General features: G+C 37.1%; 1 protein-coding gene across 22 annotated transcripts in view; it reads right to left on the bottom strand.

Moving 5' to 3' along the window:
- CADPS2 (calcium dependent secretion activator 2) overlaps window positions 1-17,023 on the bottom strand; it is a 578,042-nt gene that overhangs the window by 31,272 nt on the left and 529,747 nt on the right. The window lies entirely within an intron of this gene.

The raw sequence follows: 17,023 nt of genomic DNA, 5'->3' as shown, positions 1-17,023 counted from the left end.
TGCAACAGCTGGTGACATTTACCAATTAGAATTATAGTTCTTTAAAACATTTTATCCTTCATTTGGTGTATGAAGGGTAATTATCTCTGATAAATTGCTGAAAAAGATGTAATTTTCCTTTTAAACAGTTTCTACATACAGTACAAATGTGTTTGGATAGAACACATTATCGCTGGTTCAATGCTCCCATGTGCTAAGACTCTATTTTATTATAGTGGTAAAATTTACACACTGCAAGTCACTGCATCTAATTCCATTAAGTGTTATCTTAAAAGAAAATGAAGTTTAGTGAGAATAATAACAACTAAATATGATAGTACATTTTTGTGGGGTTTTTTTTTTTTTGGTGTGTAAATGAAAACAATACATATGAGTGTACTGTAAAGACAAACTATAACTACACATTCTGATACAAATGCATGACTACCCAATTATATCAAAAGAGTAGCCTGTTAAACTTCAACAGCTGTGGATTTGGATTAGCTTTTATTAAGAATATTGTATTCTAGAGACCCATATTTAGAAATCTCTTCTAAATTGGTAATAATAGTTTTCTTAATATGAGAAAAATAACAAAACCATATAGTCAGTGCTCTACGTATTAAATGCCTTAGTTCACTACGCACTAACTTTTCCATCTTTTTTTTTTTATTAAGACAGTAATCTCTAAATCAAAGTAGCAGTTCCTAAATTACTTTTAATCTCATTCAGAAAATAATAGAATTTGTCTAGCACAGTTATAGTAAAAGAACACAAAAATCTAAAAAAGTCCCTCATGAGCACAAAGGGATCAAGAACTATGGGAGGAAATGAAGTCTTTTAAGGCGAGTTCCTCTGAGACTGTATAAGTAACCAAATACATCAGTGAGTGAATGAGTTTAAGAAAGGGTGCAGACTCCAGCATTTTTTTTTCAAGCATTAATCACTAGTTAACCTAGCAAGATGAACATGCTGTTTAAAAAGAAGAGAAAAGAATTCCTTGTTAATTATATGCTGCAAACGCTCTTGCTTCCTGCTGCTACACCTAATCCCACAGGTGCAAGTCTTCGCTTTCCCTATTCATGGGTAGGTGGGTGCAACACTGCAGTCATTTTTCACGGCAACAGATTTAGATACAGAAGAAGCTGCTTAACCTTCCACTGGAGGTTAACAATACACTACACAAACACTGTCATGGTGCCTATTTAACAAGGAGACAAATTTTAAAATATGCTATTCCAGTCTCAAAGCTTAACTAGAAGCTACAGTGTAATTGACTTAATTTAAAAGTGCACTTCTCATAACCTAGAAAAGCATGCCTTGAAGAAACAATCAAGAGTAGAAGTGTAATATCCTGAGTTATGATTATCTGCATGCTTTGTAAATGAAATACCTGTGTCTGGCCATTCATTACCATTTGAGGAAAAAAGGATCATGTAAGATATAAGACAATAAATAACATGTCTTTGAAATTTGAAATTGTAGTAGGAGCAATTTATATCTCAACTCTGGCACTTAAGAATCAGTAAAAAATTATAATTGATCATAGAACATAGTTCTACAAACACATAATTTATCTCAGGTATTGTTAAAAACAATTATTTTTCTTTCACTATTTAATATATCTTTTAATGCTCTGGCATTTATCTATTAATTTCTGTATTTTCATATTTGAATAAACATGTTCTGAAACTTTTCAAAAGCATTTGAAGTAGTTTAAATAAGTTATATATTCTCACATACTTAAAAAAGGTTTTTTCATATATTCATGATTATGTTGTAAAAAACCATAGTTTGCCAAGTTTTTACAAAGTAGATTTATTATATTGTATTCCCACAGAAAACCAAAAGGAAATACATAGAGATTACAGAGCCTTCTATTACATTTATGCCAACTTATATATTTAATAAATATGATGGGAAGAGAAACAGTTGATAAAGAGGGAGCTGGATGCAGTGGCTTATGTCTATATTCCCAGTGCTTTGGGAGGCTGAGGTGGAGGATTGTCTGAGGCCAGGGGTTTGAGACCATCCTGGGCAACATAGCAAGACTCTGCCTGTATAAAAAAGTAAAAAATTAGCCAGGCATGGTGTTGCATTCTGTAGTCCCAGCTGCCTGGGAGTCTGAGGTGGGAGGCTGCAGTGAACTATGATCCCACTACTGCCCTCTAGCCTGGGTGACAAAGTAAAACCCTGTCTCTAAAAATAATTTTAAAAGGGGCAGAGAGGAAGACATTTAAACAATGAACAAGTCACAAATATATGCATTTTAAAAATAGATTTTTAAAAACCATGAACGAAAAAAACTCATTGCTATTTAGAAAAATTCCAAATTATTATTTAAAGAATGAAGCAGCCAGTCAACATTTGTTAAATTTAGCAGTGTTCAAAATTCTATTAACATTATTATACATTTAGGTACTTTTGACTCCAAATTGGGAGTAGAAAATTCTAAATTAAAAATAATGACATCCACATCCTTTTGAAAACAATTTTTAGATTTAGAGCATGTAACATGTGTGTTTTAAGTACGTACATTTCATTCAATCCCACAGTTCTAAGGAGCTGTCCCATTATTGCAGAGTTCTTGCCCTGGATCAGGGTCTTCTGTCTGTTACTTGAGTATAGTTGGTAAAAAGGCAGAATCCTACCTTAATGCTATGAAAGTGTCTGATATCAGAATGTATTATAATTAATGCTACTAAAACTTAGGTAGTCATATTACTCTTATTCTTAACAGTCACATGAATGTTTCACACTATTTCTTCTAAGTAGTTACATAATTTATAGGTCTAGAAACAGTTATGTAGCATTAGTATGTTACATTTTATTGTATCACAGGGGAAAATCCTTTCAAAGTGAAGTTTCTTTTAAATATTAAAATAAATATTGGATGATAGTTTAAGATATTAGCCTGAACTACTCAAGGAGGCAGGTTAATTTTCAATTGAGATCTATGGATTTACAATGCCTTCCCCATTTGGGACAAGTATCTTGCTATTTCTGATCTATGGTTAGATCACTAACATCCCAGAGTTTAGAGGAACAGCCACTAATACAGTAGCACCAAACGCAGAATATGCTAATGTGTACACTACCTATGAGCTTTATACTATTATATTCATGAGTAGCAATCATAATGGTGATGAAGGTTCTACCATAATGATGATGAAGGTTCTAAATCTCTCAGTTCACTAGCCTTTCCCTCATCTATCTTCAGGTGTGTCAATTAGAAAATACTACATGAAAACTTGAAGAAGTAAAATTAAAATGCTGCATTATTTCATTGTTAGCTTTTAAAGTTTAGATGGACTGGGATGGATTTACTCAGCTCAATTTGGAACCATTCAGATTTTGGCTTAAGTGATGCCTCAGGGTGCTAGAATGCCAGTGTCCGGAGGCAGCTCATGGATTTACCTTACATAAGAGAGAAAAGACAGAAAAGCCAGACAGATAAAACACAAAGGAATAAAGAAGCAAAACATTCATCTGGAAAGCACAACACCCGACCTCCTCCACTCCTAGGCAAGTGAGGCTCTTAATCTGGTCCTGGTGTGCATCCCTCTCTCCAGGTGAATATGCCCCAATGGGCAAGAGCGCCATTCCCCGAGTTCTGTCTTGCTCTCATGCTGATGTAAAGCTCCGAGTATTCAGGTGGTGTTATTTAAGTAGTAAACAATATCAGAAGCAAGGAAGCAAAAGAAGGAAGAGGGAAAACACTAATGTCACTGAACTGACTGATTATACCCTAAAAGACACCATTGATATAAGCAAAGTGTGTACTATTCTAAAAAGGAACATAAATGAAAAAATAAAAAGCTAATATTGTTCACTCTGTGGAAGGCAACTAGTTTTTCTTTCGGTAACTGGTCATGTTCTTAATTAGTGAGCGGGAACTAGGGAGTAATGCATGGGAGCCAGAAGCATCATTCCAGGTAGAAATGATAACAATGTATTGCAATAGTGCTTTACATTTACAAAGCATATTCATGTTAATGTGCTCATTGAATTCTGAATTCTCATAAGAGCCTACTGAGGGAGGCAGCACAGGGATTATAGGTTGGTACAAAAGTGATTGTGTTTTTTGCCATTAAAATAATGGCAATACTTTTAAATACTATTATCCTCACTGCATGAGTGGGAAAATGGAAGCCCACAGATCAAACAGCTGGATAGGAGCAAGGTGGAAAATGAACTCAGATCCTCGACCCCATATCAAGTCTGTGCAGTTCAGAGGTGGGTAAGAATCACCTTTTGGGGATTTTGAAATGAGAAATCTTTGGCAATTATCATAAAGATGAGAGAATATTTGAGAGAATTCCTAATGAAGATAAGAGAAAGATTAGCCATCTCCTTCATCTTAGGACAGACTGCCAAGATCAGGCACCAGTACGATTAAGCCAATGAAGAGAGACAGTTTCTTCTTCCTTCCTCATTGTTTTGGTCTTTTCTCGGCCACAGTAATCTTTATCATATCCTCCAAGTCTCTTCAGCTGTTTCACCTTAGTGTCTAGCATAGAGCTGGCATGCAGCGTGTGTGATAATGTTAAAAAGAGCATTTTAGATAGGATTTTTCACATCAACACACATCGTTATACCCCAAAATGTCCTGTAACTGATATGACAATAGAATAAAATTCCAGAATCAGAGTTGGAAAGAAACTTTCTTGTCATCTTGTCCTATTTCCTACATAATGCAGAAATCTTTAGTACCACACCTGGCGAATAGTGGTGCAGCTTTTACTATGTCACCTTTGTACATAACAATTTTTCTTTTTAAGTTTTGTCTTACACTGATTTCAGTTCTGCTCCCACTCGTTTTTAGTCATTGTTCCTAGTCCTATCTTCTTGACTGATACAGGCTTAGGCTGTTCCTTTTTCCAAACAGGAGTCCTTTACATATTGATCAGGGCTATCTTATATCTTAGATTTTTTTCCCTCTTTCTAGGAACAGTCAGATTTCTTTTTTCTTTTTTTTTCCTTCATAAGCCATTATTTCCAGATCCCCTTAAGTAGCCTGGCTCCTCTCTATAGGAGGAAGTAAAGTAAAAAGAAAATTTTGTCTTAAAAGAATACAGATGTGACTTGTTCACAATCATACAGATGTGATCAATACAGTATAAGTGAAATGATTATTTCCTAGAACGTAGATACTAGATTTTATTGTAATCAATAATAATAATAATGTATGATAATAGCTAGCATTTGTTGCACACTAATTACATTCTAGGAACTATGAAAAGTGTTTAACATACTCACAGTAAGCCTATAAGAGGTGTAAGTATATCTCCATTTTATAGATGAAGAAACTGGTGCCTGAGGTCACACTGACCACAGATGAAGTGATGGAGCAAGAATTCAACTGCTAGCAGTTCGGTTCCTCAGTCTGTTAGTAACCCCTCTGTCACACAACCTCCATAGATCTGTATACCTGATTTTTTCAAAAAGTAACTACTCCATATTATTGTCAAACCTGATCTTTTATACAACTTTTTAACATACATTTACTATCAGCTACATCTTATCTATAAGATATAGGTATCTTACCTATCTTATAGGTGAGCAAAACTTTTTTTTTTTTTTGTGGGAGGGGGTTAGTAAAATAATTTAAACCTGCAGGATTTTTGGTTTTGGCTTAGTATTTCTATCTGCAAAGCTAATGTGAACATTTTCACCCTCGTCCTGCATCTAATTTCTGTCAGATCTGAGTTCCCTTCTAAGTTACTGTTGAATAGGACAGACTCACCTTATCCAGGTCTTGCTCTTCCCTTCCTTGCCTTCCTTCCCTTTCTTCTTCCCCTTCTCCCTCTCTCTCTTTCCTTTCTTTTTCTTTCTTTTTTTCTTTCTTTTTCCTTTCTTTTCCTTCCTTCCTTTCTCCCTCCCTCTCTTTTTCTTTCTCTTTTCTTTCCCTCTCTCTTTCTTTCTTCTTTTTTCTTTCTCTTTTCTTTTCTCTCTCTCTCTCTTTTTTTTTTTTCAAATGTCTGATGTCTTTGCTAGCATGAACATTCCAAGGTTCTATGATAGGGCCATAAACTGTATAACTGCCACAGAACTTCTCCCCAAGATAGGGTTGTCCAGCCAAGAGCAATCTATAAAACTATACTGAAGGACACAGCTCATCACTTAGATCAGAAAGATATCAAGGAGAATCCTACCAACTTCTTTGCCGAGAGGCATGTGCCTGGAATTTATTTCTGTTCAGGACCACACTGAAGCATTTTTCTCCTATGTATATTTTTTTCATTCTTAAAGTATCATGAGAAGTATACATTACAAAGATACAAAAGAATATGTTTATTATATTTAAACGGTTTGATTTGGGTCATTTTCTGTTAACTCATACATCTTCAACTGTGCTATAATTATAAGGAATATCTGACGAGTATGCTCTAGAAACATGAATTCCTCCTTTTCTGCATAGGAATGTCACTTAACGTCATTTGTAATTTTCACCTTATAGAATCAATTTATTTATTGCTTTAAAAACATTCCAGCCAGCCACGGTGGCTCATGCCTACAATCCCAGGACTTTGGGATGCCAAGGCAGGCAGATCACCTGAAGTCAGGAGTTTCAGACCAGCCTGCCCAACACAGTGAAATCCCATCACTACTAAAAAATTCAAAAAAGTAGCCAGGCGTGGTGGCACACGCCTGTTTTCCCAGCTACTTGGAGGCTGAGGCACAAGAATCACTTGAACCCAGGAGGTGGAGGCTGCAGTAAGCCAAGATCAGGCCACTGCACTCCAGCCTGGGGGACAGAGTGAGGCTGTGAAAAAAAAAAAAAAAAATTCTGGTAAGTGATGGTATAAGAAGGTATTGCCTTCTTATCCAGAAAACTTTTTCCAGCTTTTTATCGTCTCATCATCTTCCAGGGGGAATTTTTGGGCTCTCTTGTCTCATAGAGAGAACTGGACAAGAGCTCACAAGGTGACAGAATATTAAAGTCAAAAGAACTAATGCAGTTAGGTAGCTTATTCACTCATTTTATAGATGACTAGACTGGGGCCACTTAAGTAATGCCCCAGGTCACACAGTTTCAAGGGCACACAGCCACATACAATCAATTAACGGTAAGCTATTATTAAGTCCTTGGTCAGTGCTCTTTTCTTTTAATAAACATTTTATTTTAGAAAAATTTCAGATTTACAGAAATACTGTGGAAATATTAAAGAGTTTCCATATAACTCATACCCAATTTCCCATATTATTATCATCTTACATTAGTATGGTACGTTAGCTACAATTAATGAACATATATTGACACAATATTATTAACTGAAGTGTGAGCTTTATTCAGTTTCCCTTCATTTTTACCCAATATCCTCTTTCTCTTCAATGATGTCATTCAGGATATCACGTTACATTTAGTAATTTAGGTCTCCTTGGACTCCTCTTGGTTGTGTCACTTTCTCCTACTTTCCTTCTTTTTGATGACCTTGAAAATTCTGAGGAGTATTCTCAGATATTTTGTAGTGTATCACCTATTGAGATGTGTCTGATTTTCTTTCATGATTAGACTGTAGCTACAAGAGGAAGATCATAGAGGTAAAGTGCCATTTTGATCACATCCTGTCAAGGGCTGATATTATCAGTATGATTTATCACTGCAGATGTTGACCTTTGATCAACTGGCTGGGGTAATATTTCTCAACTTTCTCCATTGGAAATTTATTCTCCCCATCTTCCTTTGCATATTGTACACTTCGGAAGGAAGTGACTATGTATATCCTCCACTTAAGGAGTGGGGATATGTGATCCACCTCCTTGAGAGGGAAGTATCTATATTAATTATTTGGAGTTCTTCTGCATGGGAGAGCTGTCTTTTCTCCCCATTATGTACTTCAATATTTACTTGTATCAGTATGGACCAATGGATATTTATTTTATGCTTTGGATTATAATCCAATATTACTTTACACATTTGCTTGCTCAAATTATACTTTTTTTTTATTATACTTTAAGTTCTAGGGTACATGTGCATAACATGCAGGTTTGTTACATATGTATACTTATGCCATGTTGGTGGGCTGCACCCATCAACTCGTCAGCACCCATCAATTCATCATTTATATCAGGTATAACTCCCAATGCAATCCCTCCACCCCTCCCCCTCTCCACATGATAGGCCCCGATGTGTGATGTTCCCCTTCCAGAGTCCAAGTGATCTCATTGTTCAGTTCCCACCTATGAATGAGAACATGTGGTGTTTGGTTTTCTGTTCTTGTGATAGTTTGCTAAGAATGATGGTTTCCAGCTGCATCCATGTCCCTACAAAGGACACAAACTCATCCTTTTTTATGGCTGCATAGTATTCCATGGTGTATATGTGCCACATTTTCTTAATCCAGTCTGTCACTGATGGACATTTGGGTTGATTCCAAGTCTTTGCTATTGTGAATAGTGCCGCAATAAACATACGTGTGCATGTGTCTTTATAGCAGCATGATTTATAATCCTTTGGGTATATACCCAGTAATGGGATGGCTGGGTCATATGGTACTTCTAGTTCTAGATCCTTGAGGAATCGCCATACTGTTTTCCATAATGGTTGAACTAGTTTACAATCCCACCAACAGTGTAAAAGTGTTCCTATTTCTCCACATCCTCTCCAGCACCTGTTGTTTCCTGACTTTTTAATGATTGCCATTCTAACTGGTGTGAGATGGTATCTCATTGTGGTTTTGATTTACATTTCTCTGATGGCAAGTGATGATGAGCATTTTTTCATGTGTCTGTTGGCTGTATGAATGTCTTCTCTTGAGAAATGTCTGTTCATATCCTTTCCCCACTTTTCGATGGGGTTGTTTGTTTTTTTCTTGTATATTTGTTTGAGTTCTTTGTAGATGCTGGATATTAGCCCTTTGTCAGATGAGTAGGTTGCAAAAATTTTCTCCATTCTGTAGGTTGCCTGTTCACTCTGATGGTAGTTTCTTTTGCTGTGCAAAAGCTCTTTAGTTTAATTAGATCCCATTTGTCAATTTTGGCTTTTGCTGCCGTTGCTTTTGGTGTTTTAGACATGAAGTCCTTGCCCATGCCTATGTCCTGAATGGTCCTACCTAGATTTTCTTCTAGGGTTTTTATGGTATTAGGTCTAACATTTAAGTCTCTAATCCATCTTGAATTAATCTTTGTATAAGGGGTAATGAAAGGATCCAGTTTCAGCTTTCTACTTATGGCTAGCCAATTTTCCCAGCACCATTTATTGAATAGGGAATCCTTTCCCCATTTCTTGTTTCTCTCAAGTTTGTCAAAGATCAGATGGCTGTAGATGTGTGGTATTATTTCTGAGGACTCTGTTCTGTTCCATTGGTCTATATCTCTGTTTTGGTATCAGTACCATGCTGTTTTGGTTACTGTAGCCTTGTAGTATAGTTTGAAGTCAGGTAGCATGACGCCTCCAGCTTTGTCCTTTTGACTTAGGATTGTCTTGGCAATGCGGGGTCTTTTTTGGTTCCATATGAACTTTAAAGCAGTTTTTTCCAATTCTGTGAAGAAACTCATTGGTAGCTTGATGGGGATGGCATTGAATCTATAAATAACCTTGGGCAGTATGGCCATTTTCACGATATTGATTCTTCCTATCCATGAGCATGGTATGTTCTTCCATTTGTTTGTGTCCTCTTTTATTTCACTGAGCAGTGGTTTGTAGTTCTCCTTGAAGAGGTCCTTGACATCCCAACTTACAATCCTTGTAAGTTGGATTCCTAGGTATTTTATTCTCTTTGAAGCAATTGTGAATGGAAGTTCATTCATGATTTGGCTCTCAGTTTGTCTGTTACTGGTGTATAAGAATGCTTGTGATTTTTGCACATTAATTTTGTATCCTGAGACTTTGCTGAAGTTGCTTATCAGCTTAAGGAGATTTTGGGCTGAGACGATGGGGTTTTCTAAATATACAATCATGTCATCTGCAAACAGGGACAATGTGACTTCTTCTTTTCCTAACTGGATACCCTGGATTTCTTTCTCTTGCCTGATTGCCCTAGCCAGAACTTCCAACACTATGTTGAATAGGAGTGGTGAGAGAGGGCATCCCTGTCTTGTGCCAGTTTTCAAAGGGAATTTTTCCAGTTTTTGCCCATTTAGTATGATATTGGCTGTGGGTTTGTCATAAATAGCTCTTATTTTGAGGTATGTTCCATCAATACCGAATTTGTTGAGCGTTTTTAGCATGAAGGGCTGTTGAATTTTGTCAAAAGCCTTTTCTGCATCTGTTGAGATAATCATGTGGTTCTTGTCTTTGGTTCTGTTTGTATGCTGGATTACGTTTATTGATTTGCAAATGTTGAACCAGCCTTGCATCCCAGGGATGAAGCCCACTTGATCATGGTGGATAAGCTTTTTGATGTGCTGCTGAATCCCGTTTGCCAGTATTTTATTGAGGATTTTTGCATCAATGTTCATCTGGGATATTGGTCTAAAATTTTCTTTTTTTGTTGTGTCTCTGCCAGGCTTTGGTATCAGGATGATGTTGGCCTCATAAAATGAGTTAGGGAGAATTCCCTCTTTTTCTATTGATTGGAATAGTTTCAGAAGGAATGGTACCAGCTCCTCCTTATACCTCTGGTAGAATTCAGCTGTGAATCCATCTGGTCCTGGACTGTTTTTGGTTGGTAGGCTATTAATTATTGCCTGAATTTCAGAGCCTGCTACTGGTCTGTTCAGGTATTCAACTTCTTCCTGGTTTAGTCTTGGGAGAGTGTAAGTGTCCAGGAAATTATCCATTTCTTCTAGATTTTCTAGTTGATTTGCGTAGAGGTGTTTATAGTATTCTCTGATGGTTGTTTGTATTTCTGTGGGGTCAGTGGTGATATCCCCTTTGTCATTTTTTATTGTGTCTATTTGATTCTTCTCTCTTTCCTTCTTTATTAGTCTTGCCAGTGGTCTATCAATTTTGTTGATTTTTTCAAAAAACCAACTCCTGGATTCATTAATTTTTTGGAGGGTTTTTTGTGTCTCTATCTCCTTCAGTTCTGCTCTGATCTTAGTTATTTCTTGCCTTCTGCTAGCTTTTGAATGTGTTTGCTCTTGCTTCTCCAGTTCTTTTAATTGTGATGTTAGAGTGTCAATTTTAGATCTTTCCTGCTTTCTCTTGTGGGCATTTAGTGCTATAAATTTCCCTCTACACACTGCTTTAAATGTGTCCCAGAGATTCTGGTATGTTGTATCTTTGTTCTCATTGTTTTCAAAGAAAATCTTTATTTCTGCCTTCATTTCGTTATGTACCCAGTAGTCATTCAGGAGCAGGTTGTTCAGTTTCCATGTAGTTGAGCGGTTTTGATTGAGTTTCTTAGTTCTGAGTTCTAGTTTGATTGTGCTGTGGTCTGAGAGACAGTTTGCTATAATTTCTGTTCTTTTACATTTGCTAAGGAGTGCTTTACTTCCAATTATGTGGTCAATTTTGGAATAAGTGCGATGTGGTGCTGAGAAGAATGTATATTCTGTTGATTTGGGGTGGAGAGTTCTATAGATATCTATTAGGTCCACTTGGTGCAGAGATGAGTTCAATTCCTGGATATCCTTGTTAACTTTCTGTCTCGTTGATCTGTCTAATGTTGACAGTGGAGTGTTGAAGTCTCCCATTATTATTGTATGGGAGTCTAAGTCTCTTTGTAAGTCTCTAAGGACTTGCTTTATGAATTTGGGTGCTCCTGCATTGGGTGCATATATATTTAGGATAGTTAGCTCTTCCTGTTGAATTGATCCCTTTACCATTATGTAATGGCCTTCTTTGTCTCTTTTAATCTTTGATCGTTTAAAGTCTATTTTATCAGAGACTAGGATTGCAACCCCTGTTCTTTTTTGTTCTCCGTTTGCATGGTAGATCTTCCTCCATCCCTTTATTTGGAGCCTATGTATGTCTCTGCATGTGAGATGGGTCTCCTGATTACAGCAGACTGATGGGTCTTGACTCTTTATCCAGTTTGCCAGTCTGTGTCTTTTAATTGGACCATTTAGTCCATTTACATTTAAGGTTAATATTGTTATGTGTGAACTTGATCCTTCCATTATGATATTAACTGGTTATTTTGCTCGTTAGTTGATGCAGTTTCTTCCTAGTCTCGATGGTCTTTACATTATGGCATGTTTTTGCAATGGCTGGTACCGGTTGTTCCTTTCCATGTTCAGGGCTTCCTTCAGGGTCTCTTGTAAGGCAGGCCTGATGGTGACAAAATCTCTAAGCATTTGCTTATCTGTAAAGGATTTTATTTCTCCTTCACTAATGAAACTTAGTTTGGCTGGATATGAAATTCTGGGTTTAAAATTCTTTTCTTTAAGAATGTTGAATACTGGCCCCCACTCTCTTCTGGCTTGTAGAGTTTCTGCCGAGAGATCTGCTGTTAGTCTGATGGGCTTCCCTTTGTGGGTAACCCGACCTTTCTCTCTGGCTGCCCTTAAGATTTTTTCCTTCATTTCAACTTTGGTGAATCTGGCAATTATGTGTCCTGGAGTTGCTCTTCTGGAGGAGTATCTTTGTGGTGTTTTCTGTATTTCCTGAATTTGAATGTTGGCCTGCCCTACTAGGTTGGGGAAGTTCTCCTGGATGATATCCTGAAGAGTGTTTTCCAACTTGGTTCCATTTTCCCCCTCACTTTCAGGCACCCCAATCAGATGTAGATTTGGTCTTTTTACATAATCCCATACTTCTTACAGGCTTTGTTCATTTCTTTTTCTTCTTTTTTCTTTTGGTTTCTCTTCTCGCTTCATTTCATTCATTTGATCCTCAATCGCTGATACTCTTTCTTCCAGTTGATCGAGTCAGTTACTGAAGCTTGTGCATTTGTCACGTATTTCTCGTGTCATGGTTTTCATCTCTATCATTTCGTTTATGATCTTCTCTGCATTGATTATTCTAGCTATCAATTCTTCCACTCTTTTTTCAAGGTTTTTAGTTTCTTTGCGCTGGGTACGTAATTCCTCCTTTAGCTCTGAGAGGTTTGATGGACTGAAGCCTTCTTCTCTCATCTCGTCAAAGTCATTCTCTGACCAGCTTTGATCCATTGCTGGCGATAAGCTGCGCTCCTTTGCAGGGCGAGATGCGCTCTTATTTTTTGAGTTTCCAGCTTTTCTGCCCTGCTTCTTCCCCATCTTTGTGGTTTTATCAGCCTCTGATCTTTGATGATGGTGACGTACTGATGGGGTTTTGGTATAGGTGTTCTTCCTGTTTGATAGTTTTCCTTCTAATAGTCAGGACCCTCAGCTGTAGGTCTGTTGGAGATTGCTTGAGTTCCACTCCAGACCCTGTTTGCCTGGGTATCAGCAGCAGAGGTTGCAGAAGATAGAATATTACTGAACAGCGAGTGTACCTCTCTGATTCTTACTTTGGAAGCTTCCTCTCAGGGGTGTACTCCACCCTGTGAGGTGTGGGGTGTCAGACTGCCCCTAGTGGGGGATGTCTCCCAGTTAGGCTACTCAGGGGTCAGGGACCCACTTGAGCAGGCAGTCTGTCCGTTCTCAGATCTCAACCTCCGTGTTGGGAGATCCACTGCTCTCTTCAAAGCTGTCAGACAGAGTCGTTTGCATCTGCACAGGTTTCTGCTGCTTTTTTTGTTGTTTTTGTTTAGCTGTGCCCTGTCCCCAGAGGTGGAGTCTACAGAGACAGGCAGGTTTCCTTGGGCTGCTGTGAGCTCCACCCAGTTTGGCTTGCTCAAATTATTCTAGCTTAGACCACTGGGAGATCTTTCTGTCATCTGTTGTGTCTCTTTGAAACACAGAGTTTCCAGTTTTGTGTTTTTTGTGAACATCTCCTTTCTGTCGTTACAAGATGGTCCATGTTCATCTTGTATATTTTCCAGCATCAGCCATTTCTTCAAGGAGCCCTGGTTCATTTCTTTAAAGATGAGAGAACAAATTTGAGTGCTATGTGGGCTTGTTGCTACTGGGGCATCACTGTTTCTAGGCTCTCTGAGCTAACAGAGCAAGAAAATGTATGTCAGCACATTAACGCGTGCATATACATATATCTAAAAATACTGTTAAATGTAACCAGCTCTATCTGTACTAAGCTAAAGACAAATTCACACTGATATTTCAAACTCTAATCCATTACAGGCTCATTCTAGTCCCCTTCCTTTGCTTGCCTCTAACCTCATTCCAACAGTGAGAAACCTGGCTCCTACCAACCGCCATCCAATTACTTAATTGTTCAATTCCAATACACACATATAGTGGCTTCAAAACTGTTAAACGGTGGAGAAAAACTTTATCAACCAGAGTACAATGCTTATTTATAACTTCCATTTTCCCTTATTCTTACAGACTCCACTAATTTCCAAAGTTACTCAGGTCAGCACTTTCCCCACTCCTCTTTCAGTGAGTTTATCTCATACATTCACAATAGAATTATTTTATTATAGTTTCCATTCCATCCTGAGATTCTATGATCACTTAGTTGATCTTTAAATAATTAAATATACTTAGGTTCACTCTTTTTGCTATAAAGTTTGGTTTTGACAAATGCACAGTGTCATGTATCTACCGTTACAATATCATACGGAATAGTTGCTGTGTTCGAAAAAGTCCCCTGTATTTGAACAATTCAGCCCTCCCTGACCTTGAACTCATGGCATCTACTAATCTGTTTATAGTCTTTATAGTTTTGCCTTTTGTAGAATGTGATATAAATAGAATCATACAGTAGGCAGCCTTTTCAATTTGGCTTCTTTTGGCAATATGCATTTAAGATTCATCCATGTCTTCATGTGAGATGAGAGCTCTTTTATTTTTGCTGAATAGAATTACATTGTGCAGACGAACCAATGGTTATTTATCCATTCACCTATTATAGGACAATTTTGGTTGATTCCAGTTTGGGTGATTATAAATAAAGTTGCTATGAACATTTGTGCACAAGTTTTGGGGTGGACATATGTTTCAAATTATTTGGACAAGTGCTGAGAACTGTGATTGGTGGGTTGCCTGTAAGACTATATTTAGCTTTAAAAGAAACTGGCAAACAGTTTTCCAAAGTAGCTGTAGCATTCCTACCAGCAATGAACGAGAGTTCCTGGTGCTCTCTTATCCTTGTCAACATTTTGCTGTTGTCAGTTTGCTTTTGGATTTTGGCCATTCTAACAAGTACATAGTGGTATCTTCTTTTAATCTGCATGTTCCTAATGGCAAATGATATTGAGCATTTTTTCATAAGCTTACTTGGTATCTGCATATCCTTTCTGTTGCAGTGCCTGTTTGTATCTCTTGCCTGTTTAAAAAGTTTGGTTGTTTGTTTTCATATTGTTGAGTATTAAGAGTTCTTACAACACTTTGGATACAAGCCCTTTATCAGATATGTGTTTTGCAAATATTTCTTCCCATTTGTGGCTTACATTTTCATTCTCTTAACAGTGAATAAGAGTATACTTATCAATTTTAAGTCCAATTTATCAATTTTTTTCCTTTCATGGATTATGTGGTGTTGTATCTAAAAACTCATCACCAAATCCAAGGCCATATATAATTTATCTTATATTTTCTCCTTGAAGTTGCACAGTTCTGCATTGTATGTGTGTCTAGGTCTGTTTTCAGTTAATTTTTGTGAAAGGTGAGCCAGCACTCTTTTTCTCATGAGACTCTCTTAAGAGACAGCTTTAGAGAGGCATACTTGCCGGAGTTTGAGTATAAAAAAGAACAATGCCCAACAAGACCTCATAGCTTTTAAAGCTAATATTCACAGGCATTAACAATAGAAGTGTAATGTCCCTAACTAAGGAAGGAATTCATCACTTTGTAATCTGCCATGGTCAAACCACATCTATGGTATAGTATGTTCTGCTCCAGGGTGCAATTTGATTAAATGGTGACACTGATAAGCTAGAATTCTTCTAGGGTAGTAATTGCCATGGTGAAGAGTCTGGACATGATTGCCACAGAAGTGTGCATAATAATATATCTGTTTCCCTATCTCTTTTGTCTTTAAGATTGTAAACCATTTGAGGGCAAGAAATGTATATCTCATCGTGTATGTCCAGGACCTAGCACTTAGTATGTGCTAAATAAATATTTAAGTAGTGGGTTTAGTGAATAAATTGAGAATGTTTAATCTAGAAAATAAGGATTCCTCAGACAACACATGCCTATGAATAGCCACCACACCTACTGGGAAGAGGAGACATGAAAATTGCCATTAAATATGCAAAGAACTATCATGCAGAAGAGAGATTAGAATGAGGATTAATGGGTAAAATGCACCAAGACAATTTCAACTCATAATACTTAAGAGTAGGCTGCCATATGGTCATCCTGTAACCACTGAAAAAATTAAACAGTGCCCAAGTGAATCTTTGTAAGGGATATTAGAGGAGGGGTTACTTGCACTGAGAAGGGAAGTAAATGAACCATTTTCTGTCACCTTCAACTCTGAAATTCTATGGAGAGAATAAACTAGTTGAGGGCCAATTAAAAACCTCAAAATCTCTAAGAACATGAATAATTTTGATGATACAGTCCATCTGTAATTCAAAATCAAACAAAAACTATATTGTAACGTGTGTGTTAGGAAGTCCAATGTGATATATACAAGATTATTTGTTTCTTACTTTTTAAGATAGCAAATATAAAATCTCCACCTAATTCTCCCTTTCATGCTGCTGCTTTGTGAGGCTCTACACATGTGATTTTTTTTCTACTTATGGTCCAGCACTGATTCCTTGATTCCAGGTACAAGAAGAGGAGGGTGTGAAGACTTCTTTGGGAAACATTTGTAAAATAAAAAGTCTGGTTCCAAAGAAACCCCATGCAAAGGTAGAAAAGTCCAGGGCCTTCTCATTTAAAATACTCATTTATAACTACAGCAGCGATAGAACTGGAGACAAAATGTGGTTGTGTAACCTAAAAATAAGAGCTATCTACAACTGATATATAAAGCTTGCCAGTACTCAAAACTGCTACCATTTCTAATGGCAATGTAGAGATACAATGTTCTTCAAATACAAAGAGCGAATTTGTATTCCATCTAGTCTTAAATCGTAATTTATTTTTCATTGTGCTCTAATTCTAATTCTTTGAAAATTGACATATATGCCAAAATAAATGATTAAACAGAACA

The sequence above is a fragment of the Trachypithecus francoisi genome, unplaced genomic scaffold (assembly GCF_009764315.1).
Source record: "Trachypithecus francoisi isolate TF-2019V2 unplaced genomic scaffold, Tfra_2.0 Lachesis_group4, whole genome shotgun sequence".
NCBI lineage: Eukaryota > Metazoa > Chordata > Mammalia > Primates > Cercopithecidae > Trachypithecus > Trachypithecus francoisi.
The sequence above is the reverse complement of the archived record's forward strand: the minus strand, read 5'-3'. Positions and strand labels throughout refer to the sequence as shown.